We start from the raw sequence: 10,000 nt of genomic DNA, 5'->3' as shown, positions 1-10,000 counted from the left end.
CTGATTATACTCTTAGGGGCCTCCCCTGTGTCGCCCTGGAGGTCACCCATTCAAAACATGCTCACCTATATACGTTTCGGAAAGTATTTTGGTGAACGCTCACTTTCTAAGCCTTTTAGCCTTCTTGACCCCCTAACTCCCCATATCTGGTTTACCTACTACAGCGCCCCTAACGACCAAAATCGGTACTGCATACCCCTGGTACCCCCGCCATTGAAAATGAATGGGGGAATTTTTTTAATTTCTCAATCCGGCCAGGAGGCCTCTTTTTCGGCCACGCTCGGCCGGCGAGCCGGTCCGCTCTTTACCCCTGGTACCCCCAGCCCTACCCCTGGTACCTCCCCCATTGAAAATGAATGGCGACCCCTGGTACCCCCAGCAACACCCCTGGTACCCTCAGCCTTACCCCTGGTACCCTCAGCTCAACCCCTGGTACCCCCAGCCTAACCCCTGGTACCCTCAGCGGCACCCCTGGTACCCTCAGCAACACCCCTGGTACCCCCAGCCAGCTTCGCCCCTGGTACCCTCAGCCTTACCCCTGGTACCCTCAGCCCAACCCCTGGTACCCTCAGCCCAACCCCTGGTACCCCCAGCCAGCTTCGCCCCTGGTACCCTCAGCCTTACCCCTGGTACCCCCAGCCTTACCCCTGGTACCTCCAGCCTAACCCCTGGTACCTCCAGCCTTACCCCTGGTACCTCCAGCCTTACCCCTGGTACCTCCAGCCTTACCCCTGGTACCTCCAGCCGTACCCCTGGTACCCTCAGCCTTACCCCTGGTACCCTCAGCCTTACCCCTGGTACCCTCAGCCTTACCCCTGGTACCCTCAGCCGCACCCCTGGTACCCTCAGCGGCACCCCTGGTACCCTCAGCCTTACCCCTGGTACCCTCAGCCGCACCCCTGGTACCCTCAGCGGCACCCCTGGTACCCTCAGCCTTACCCCTGGTACCCTCAGCCGCACCCCTGGTACCCTCAGCGGCACCCCTGGTACCCTCAGCGGCACCCCTGGTACCCTCAGCCGTACCCCTGGTACCCTCAGCCGAACCCCTGGTACCCTCAGCGGCACCCCTGGTACCCTCAGCGGCACCCCTGGTACCCTCAGCGGCACCCCTGGTACCCTCAGCCGTACCCCTGGTACCCTCATCGGCACCCCTGGTACCCTCAGCGGCACCCCTGGTACCCTCAGCGGCACCCCTGGTACCCTCAGCTGCACCCCTGGTACCCTCAGCGGCACCCCTGGTACCCTCAGCGGCACCCCTGGTACCTCCGCCATTGAAAATGAATGGGCGGCCTTCCCACCTGCCGTCAGCCGCCCGGAGGGGGAAATAGAAAATATTCGAAAGTGCGGAGCTCCGCCGTCAGAGGCCGGCTTTTCGCCCGGGGTATCCGCCCCGGGGCGCCTCTCGGGCGACCTTCCCAACTGCCGTCGGCCGCCCGGAGGGGGAAATAGAAAATATTCGAAAGTGCGGAGCTCCGCCGTCAGAGGCCGGCTTTTCGCCCGAGGTATCCGCCCCGGGGCGCCTCTCGGGCGGCCTTCCCAACTGCCGTCGGCCGCCCGGAGGGGGAAATAGAAAATATTCGAAAGTGCGGAGCTCCGCCGTCAGAGGCCGGCTTTTCGCCCGAGGTATCCGCCCCGGGCGCCTCTCGGGCGGCCTTCCCAACTGCCGTCGGCCGCCCGGAGGGGGAAATAGAAAATATTCGAAAGTGCGGAGCTCCGCCGTCAGAGGCCGGCTTTTCGCCCGAGGTATCCGCCCCGGGCGCCTCTCGGGCGGCCTTCCCAACTGCCGTCGGCCGCCCGGAGGGGGAAATAGAAAATATTCGAAAGTGCGGAGCTCCGCCGTCAGAGGCCGGCTTTTCGCCCGAGGTATCCGCCCCGGGCGCCTCTCGGGCGGCCTTCCCAACTGCCGTCGGCCGCCCGGAGGGGGAAATAGAAAATATTCGAAAGTGCGGAGCTCCGCCGTCAGAGGCCGGCTTTTCGCCCGAGGTATCCGCCCCGGGCGCCTCTCGGGCGGCCTTCCCAACTGCCGTCGGCCGCCCGGAGGGGGAGATAGAAAATATTCGAAAGTGCGGAGCTCCGCCGTCAGAGGCCGGCTTTTCGCCCGAGGTATCCGCCCCGGGCGCCTCTCGGGCGGCCTTCCCAACTGCCGTCGACCGCCCGGAGGGGGAAATAGAAAATATTCGAAAGTGCGGAGCTCCGCCGTCAGAGGCCGGCTTTTCGCCCGAGGTATCCGCCCCGGGGCGCCTCTCGGGCGGCCTTCCCAACTGCCGTCGGCCGCCCGGAGGGGGAAATAGAAAATATTCGAAAGTGCGGAGCTCCGCCGTCAGAGGCCGGCTTTTCGCCCGAGGTATCCGCCCCGGGCGCCTCTCGGGCGGCCTTCCCAACTGCCGTCGGCCGCCCGGAGGGGGAAATAGAAAATATTCGAAAGTGCGGAGCTCCGCCGTCAGAGGCCGGCTTTTCGCCCGAGGTATCCGCCCCGGGCGCCTCTCGGGCGGCCTTCCCAACTGCCGTCGGCCGCCCGGAGGGGGAAATAGAAAATATTCGAAAGTGCGGAGCTCCGCCGTCAGAGGCCGGCTTTTCGCCCGAGGTATCCGCCCCGGGCGCCTCTCGGGCGGCCTTCCCAACTGCCGTCGGCCGCCCGGAGGGGGAAATAGAAAATATTCGAAAGTGCGGAGCTCCGCCGTCAGAGGCCGGCTTTTCGCCCGAGGTATCCGCCCCGGGCGCCTCTCGGGCGGCCTTCCCAACTGCCGTCGACCGCCCGGAGGGGGAAATAGAAAATATTCGAAAGTGCGGAGCTCCGCCGTCAGAGGCCGGCTTTTCGCCCGAGGTATCCGCCCCGGGCGCCTCTCGGGCGGCCTTCCCAACTGCCGTCGACCGCCCGGAGGGGGAGATAGAAAATATTCGAAAGTGCGGAGCTCCGCCGTCAGAGGCCGGCTCCACGCTTCATTCATCCGACCGAGACGCCTCTCCGCCGGCCACACTCGGCTGCGGGGCCGGCCCGCTCTCCGCCATTGAAAATGAATGGGGGGCATTTTCTCATGCTTTCAATCCGCCTAAGAGGCATCTTTCCCGGCCAACTTTGTGCCCCTGGTACCTCCAGCATCGAGAAAGCATGGTGACTCGTCCGACACATGCCCCCCTATATACGTTTCGGAAAGTATTTTGGTGAACGGTCACTTTCTAAGCCTTTCGCCTTCTTGACCCCCTAACTCCGCATATCTGGTTTACCTACTACAGCGCCCCTAACGACCAAAATCGGTACTGCTACCCCTGGTACCCCCGCCATTGAAAATGAATGGGGGAATTTTTTTAATCCCCCAGGCCGGCCAGGAGGCCCCTTTCCCGGCCAAACTCGCACGCTGGGCCGGCCCGCTCTTTACCCCTGGTACCCCCGCCATTGAAAATGAATGGGGGAATTTTTTCAATCTCCCAATCCGACCAAGAGGCCTCTTTTCCGGCCAAACTCGCACGCCGGGCCGGCCCGCTCTTTACCCCTGGTACCCCCAGCTCTACCCCTGGTACCCCCGCCATTGAAAATGAATGGGGGAATTTTTTCAATCTCCCAATCCGACCAAGAGGCCTCTTTTCCGGCCAAACTCGCACGCCGGGCCGGCCCGCTCTTTACCCCTGGTACCCCCAGCTCTACCCCTGGTACCCCCGCCATTGAAAATGAATGGGGGAATTTTTTCAATCTCCCAATCCGACCAAGAGGCCTCTTTTCCGGCCAAACTCGCACGCCGGGCCGGCCCGCTCTTTACCCCTGGTACCCCCAGCTCTACCCCTGGTACCCCCGCCATTGAAAATGAATGGGGGAATTTTTTCAATCTCCCACGCCGGCCAAGAGGCCTTTTTCCCGGGCACGCACGCTCGCCGGGCCGGCCCGCTATTATTAAACTCTCACCCCTGCAAGGAGGCCTTTTTCCCGGGCACGCACGCTCGCGGGGCCGGCCCGCTATTATTAAACTCTCACGCCGGCCAAGAGGCCTTTTTCCCGGGCACGCACGCTCGCCGGGCCGGCCCGCTATTATTAAACTCTCACGCCTGCAAGGAGGCCTTTTTCCCGGGCACGCACGCTCGCCGGGCCGGCCCGCTATTATTGAACTCTCACGCCTGCAAGGAGGCCTTTTTCCCGGGCACGCACGCTCGCGGAGCCGGCCCGCTATTATTAAACTCTCACGCCTGCAAGGAGGCCTTTTTCCCGGGCACGCACGCTCGCCGGGCCGGCCCGCTATTATTAAACTCTCACGCCTGCAAGGAGGCCTTTTTCCCGGGCACGCACGCTCGCCGGGCCGGCCCGCTATTATTAAACTCTCACGCCTGCAAGGAGGCCTTTTTCCCGGGCACGCACGCTCGATGAGCCGGCCCGCTATTATTAAACTCTCACGCCGGCCAAGAGGCCCTTTTCCCGGGCACGCACGCTCGATGAGCCGGCCCGCTATTATTAAACTCTCACGCCGGCCAAGAGGCCCTTTTTCCCGGCCACGCACGCTCGCGGAGCCGGCCCGCTATTATTAAACTCTCACGCCTGCAAGGAGGCCTTTTTCCCGGGCACGCACGCTCGCCGGGCCGGCCCGCTATTATTAAACTCTCACGCCTGCAAGGAGGCCTTTTTCCCGGGCACGCACGCTCGCCGGGCCGGCCCGCTATTATTAAACGCTCACGCCTGCAAGGAGGCCTTTTTCCCGGGCACGCACGCTCGCCGGGCCGGCCCGCTATTATTAAACGCTCACGCCTGCAAGGAGGCCTTTTTCCCGGGCACGCACGCTCGCCGGGCCGGCCCGCTATTATTAAACTCTCACGCCGGCCAAGAGGCCCTTTTCCCGGGCACGCACGCTCGCCGAGCCGGCCCGCTATTATTAAACTCTCAGGCCCGCTATTATTAAACTCTCACGCCGGCCAAGAGGCCCTTTTCCCGGGCACGCACGCTCGATGAGCCGGCCCGCTATTATTAAACTCTCACGCCTGCAAGGAGGCCTTTTTCCCGGGCACGCACGCTCGCCGGGCCGGCCCGCTATTATTAAACTCTCACGCCTGCAAGGAGGCCCTTTTCCCGGGCACGCACGCTCGCCGAGCCGGCCCGCTATTATTAAACTCTCACGCCGGCCAAGAGGCCCTTTTTCCCGGCCACGCACGCTCGCGGAGCCGGCCCGCTATTATTAAACTCTCACGCCTGCAAGGAGGCCTTTTTCCCGGGCACGCACGCTCGCCGGGCCGGCCCGCTATTATTAAACTCTCACGCCTGCAAGGAGGCCTTTTTCCCGGGCACGCACGCTCGCCGGGCCGGCCCGCTATTATTAAACTCTCACGCCGGCCAAGAGGCCCTTTTCCCGGGCACGCACGCTCGATGAGCCGGCCCGCTATTATTAAACTCTCACGCCGGCCAAGAGGCCCTTTTCCCGGGCACGCACGCTCGCCGAGCCGGCCCGCTATTATTAAACTCTCAGGCCCGCTATTATTAAACTCTCACGCCGGCCAAGAGGCCCTTTTCCCGGGCACGCACGCTCGATGAGCCGGCCCGCTATTATTAAACTCTCACGCCTGCAAGGAGGCCTTTTTCCCGGGCACGCACGCTCGCTGAGCCGGCCCGCTATTATTAAACTCTCACGCCGGCCAAGAGGCCCTTTTCCCGGGCACGCACGCTCGCCGAGCCGGCCCGCTATTATTAAACTCTCACGCCGGCCAAGAGGCCTTTTTCCCGGGCACGCACGCTCGCCGAGCCGGCCCGCTATTATTAAACTCTCACGCCGGCCAGGAGGCATTTTTCCCGGGCACGCACGCTCGCCGTGCACGCCCGCCATTTGCCTACCACACCGCCGTCTGGCGGACACCAAGCGGTACCGCCGACCCCTCCCGTTGAAAATGAATGGGGGATTTTTTTTCAATCCCCCAAGCCGGCCAAGAGGCCTTTTTCCCGGGCACGCACGCTCGATGAGCCGGCCCGCTATTATTAAACTCTTACGCCTGCAAGGAGGCCTTTTTCCCGGGCACGCACGCTCGCCGAGCCGGCCCGCTATTATTAAACTCTCACGCCTGCAAGGAGGCCTTTTTCCCGGGCACGCACGCTCGATGAGCCGGCCCGCTATTATTAAACTCTCACGCCGGCCAGGAGGCATTTTTCCCGGGCACGCACGCTCGCCGTGCAGGCCCGCCATTTGCCTACCACACCGCCGTCTGGCGGACACCACGCGGTACCGCCGACCCCTCCCGTTGAAAATGAATGGGGGATTTTTTTTTACAATCCCCCAAGCCGGCCAAGAGGCCTTTTTCCCGGGCACGCACGCTCGATGAGCCGGCCCGCTATTATTAAACTCTCACGCCGGCCAAGAGGCCCTTTTCCCGGGCACGCACGCTCGATGAGCCGGCCCGCTATTATTAAACGCTCACGCCTGCAAGGAGGCCTTTTTCCCGGGCACGCACGCTCGCCGGGCCGGCCCGCTATTATTAAACTCTCACGCCGGCCAAGAGGCCTTTTTCCCGGGCACGCACGCTCGATGAGCCGGCCCGCTATTATTAAACTCTTACGCCTGCAAGGAGGCCTTTTTCCCGGGCACGCACGCTCGCCGAGCCGGCCCGCTATTATTAAACTCTCACGCCTGCAAGGAGGCCTTTTTCCCGGGCACGCACGCTCGCAGAGCCGGCCCGCTATTATTAAACTCTCACGCCGGCCAGGAGGCCTTTTTCCCGGGCACGCACGCTCGCCGTGCAGGCCCGCCATTTGCCTACCACACCGCCGTCTGGCGGACACCAAGCGGTACCGCCGACCCCTCCCGTTGAAAATGAATGGGGGATTTTTTTTCAATCCCCCAAGCCGGCCAAGAGGCCTTTTTCCCGGGCACGCACGCTCGCCGGGCCGGCCCGCTATTATTAAACGCTCAGGCCGGCCAAGAGGCCCTTTTCCCGGGCACGCACGCTCGATGAGCCGGCCCGCTATTATTAAACTCTCACGCCGGCCAAGAGGCCCTTTTCCCGGGCACGCACGCTCGATGAGCCGGCCCGCTATTATTAAACGCTCACGCCTGCAAGGAGGCCTTTTTCCCGGGCACGCACGCTCGCCGGGCCGGCCCGCTATTATTAAACTCTCACGCCGGCCAAGAGGCCTTTTTCCCGGGCACGCACGCTCGATGAGCCGGCCCGCTATTATTAAACTCTTACGCCTGCAAGGAGGCCTTTTTCCCGGGCACGCACGCTCGCCGGGCCGGCCCGCTATTATTAAACTCTCACGCCGGCCAAGAGGCCTTTTTCCCGGGCACGCACGCTCTCCGGGCCGGCCCGCTATTATTAAACTCTCACGCCTGCAAGGAGGCCTTTTTCCCGGGCACGCACGCTCGCCGTGCAGGCCCGCCATTTGCCTACCACACCGCCGTCTGGCGGACACCAAGCGGTACCGCCGACCCCTCCCGTTGAAAATGAATGGGGGATTTTTTTTCAATCCCCCAAGCCGGCCAAGAGGCCTTTTTCCCGGGCACGCACGCTCGCCGGGCCGGCCCGCTATTATTAAACTCTCACGCCTGCAAGGAGGCCCTTTTCCCGGGCACGCACGCTCGATGAGCCGGCCCGCTATTATTAAACTCTCACGCCTGCAAGGAGGCCTTTTTCCCGGGCACGCACGCTCGCGGGGCCGGCCCGCTATTATTAAACGCTCAGGCCGGCCAAGAGGCCCTTTTCCCGGGCACGCACGCTCGATGAGCCGGCCCGCTATTATTAAACGCTCAGGCCGGCCAAGAGGCCCTTTTCCCGGGCACGCACGCTCGCAGAGCCGGCCCGCTATTATTAAACTCTCACGCCTGCAAGGAGGCCCTTTTCCCGGGCACGCACGCTCGATGAGCCGGCCCGCTATTATTAAACTCTCACGCCTGCAAGGAGGCCTTTTTCCCGGGCACGCACGCTCGCCGGGCCGGCCCGCTATTATTAAACTCTCACGCCGGCCAAGAGGCCTTTTTCCCGTGCACGCACGCTCGCCGAGCCGGCCCGCTATTATTAAACTCTCACGCCTGCAAGGAGGCCTTTTTCCCGGGCACGCACGCTCGCCGGGCCGGCCCGCTATTATTAAACTCTCACGCCTGCAAGGAGGCCTTTTTCCCGGGCACGCACGCTCGCCGGGCCGGCCCGCTATTATTAAACGCTCACGCCTGCAAGGAGGCCTTTTTCCCGGGCACGCACGCTCGCCGGGCCGGCCCGCTATTATTAAACTCTCACGCCGGCCAAGAGGCCCTTTTCCCGGGCACGCACGCTCGATGAGCCGGCCCGCTATTATTAAACTCTCACGCCGGCCAAGAGGCCTTTTTCCCGGGCACGCACGCTCGCCGAGCCGGCCCGCCTTTTGCCTACCACACCGCCGTCTGGCGGACACCGACCCCTGGTACATCTGCCATTGAAAATGAATGGGGGAATTTTTTCAAACTCCCAATCCGAGCAAGAGGCCCCTTTTCCGGCCACACTCGCCCGCCGGGCCGGCCCGCTCTTTACCCCTGGTACCCCCAGCAACACCCCTGGTACCCCCAGCCTTGCCCCTGGTACCTCCCCCATTGAAAATGAATGGTGACCCCTGGTACCCCCAGCAACACCCCTGGTACCCTCAACCTTACCCCTGGTACCCTCAGCTGCACCCCTGGTACCCTCAGCCTTACCCCTGGTACCCCCAGCCAGCTTCGCCCCTGGTACCCCCAGCCTTGCCCCTGGTACCTCCGCCATTGAAAATGAATGGGGGAATTTTTTCAAACTCCCAATACGACCAAGAGGCCCCTTTTCCGGCCAAACTCGCACGCCGGGCCGGCCCGCTCTTTACCCCTGGTACCCCCAGCTCTACCCCTGGTACCCCCGCCATTGAAAATGAATGGGGGAATTTTTTCAAACTCCCAATCCGACCAAGAGGCCCCTTTTCCGGCCACACTCGCCCGCCGGGCCGGCCCGCTCTTTACCCCTGGTACCCTCAGCGGCACCCCTGGTACCTCCAGCCCTACCCCTGGTACCCTCAGCGGCACCCCTGGTACCCCCAGCGGCACCCCTGGTACCCTCAGCCTTACCCCTGGTACCCCCAGCGGCACCCCTGGTACCCTCAGCCTTACCCCTGGTACCCCCAGCGGCACCCCTGGTACCCTCAGCCTTACCCCTGGTACCCCCAGCGGCACCCCTGGTACCTCCAGCCCTACCCCTGGTACCCTCAGCGGCACCCCTGGTACCCTCAGCGGCACCCCTGGTACCCCCAGCGGCACCCCTGGTACCCTCAGCGGCACCCCTGGTACCCTCAGCCTTACCCCTGGTACCCCCAGCGGCACCCCTGGTACCCTCAGCCTTACCCCTGGTACCCCCAGCCAGCTTCGCCCCTGGTACCCCCAGCCTTGCCCCTGGTACCTCCGCCATTGAAAATGAATGGGGGAATTTTTTCAAACTCCCAATCCGACCGAGTGGCCTCTTTCCCGGCCGCACTCGGCCTCCTCGCCGGCCCCTTCCGGCGCTGCAAACTCCAAGTTTTCAATCCGACCGAGTGGCCTCTTTCCCGGCCGCACTCGGCCTCCTCGCCGGCCCCTTCCGGCTTGCAAACTCCAAGTTTTCAATCCGACCGAGTGGCCTCTTTCCCGGCCGCACTCGGCCTCCTCGCCGGCCCCTTCCGGCTTGCAAACTCCAAGTTTTCAATCCGACCGAGTGGCCTCTTTCCCGGCCGCACTCGGCCTCCTCGCCGGCCCCTTCCGGCGCTGCAAACTCCAAGTTTTCAATCCGACCGAGAGGCCTCCCTCCCGGCCGCACTCGGCCTCCTCGCCGGCCCTCTCCTTCCGGGCGGGCCGACCCCTGGTACCTCCGCCGCGGAGGAAAAATATGGGGAATTTTCTCATTCTCCCAATCCGGCCGAGGGGCCCCTCCGCCGGCCACGCTTCGCCTCGTCGCCGGCCCCCTCCTATGGTGCTCAAGATGACCTCCGCGGGCCGCGCCCCACGCTCCATTCATCCGACCAAGACGCCTCTCCGCCGGCCACGCTTCGCCACGTCGCCGGCCCTCTCCTCCGGTG

Source organism: Hippocampus guttulatus, unplaced genomic scaffold (assembly GCF_054856545.1).
Source record: "Hippocampus guttulatus isolate MCC_2025c unplaced genomic scaffold, RoL_Hgut_1.0 HiC_scaffold_165, whole genome shotgun sequence".
Lineage (NCBI taxonomy): Eukaryota > Metazoa > Chordata > Actinopteri > Syngnathiformes > Syngnathidae > Hippocampus > Hippocampus guttulatus.
This window is presented reverse-complemented; position numbering follows the sequence as displayed.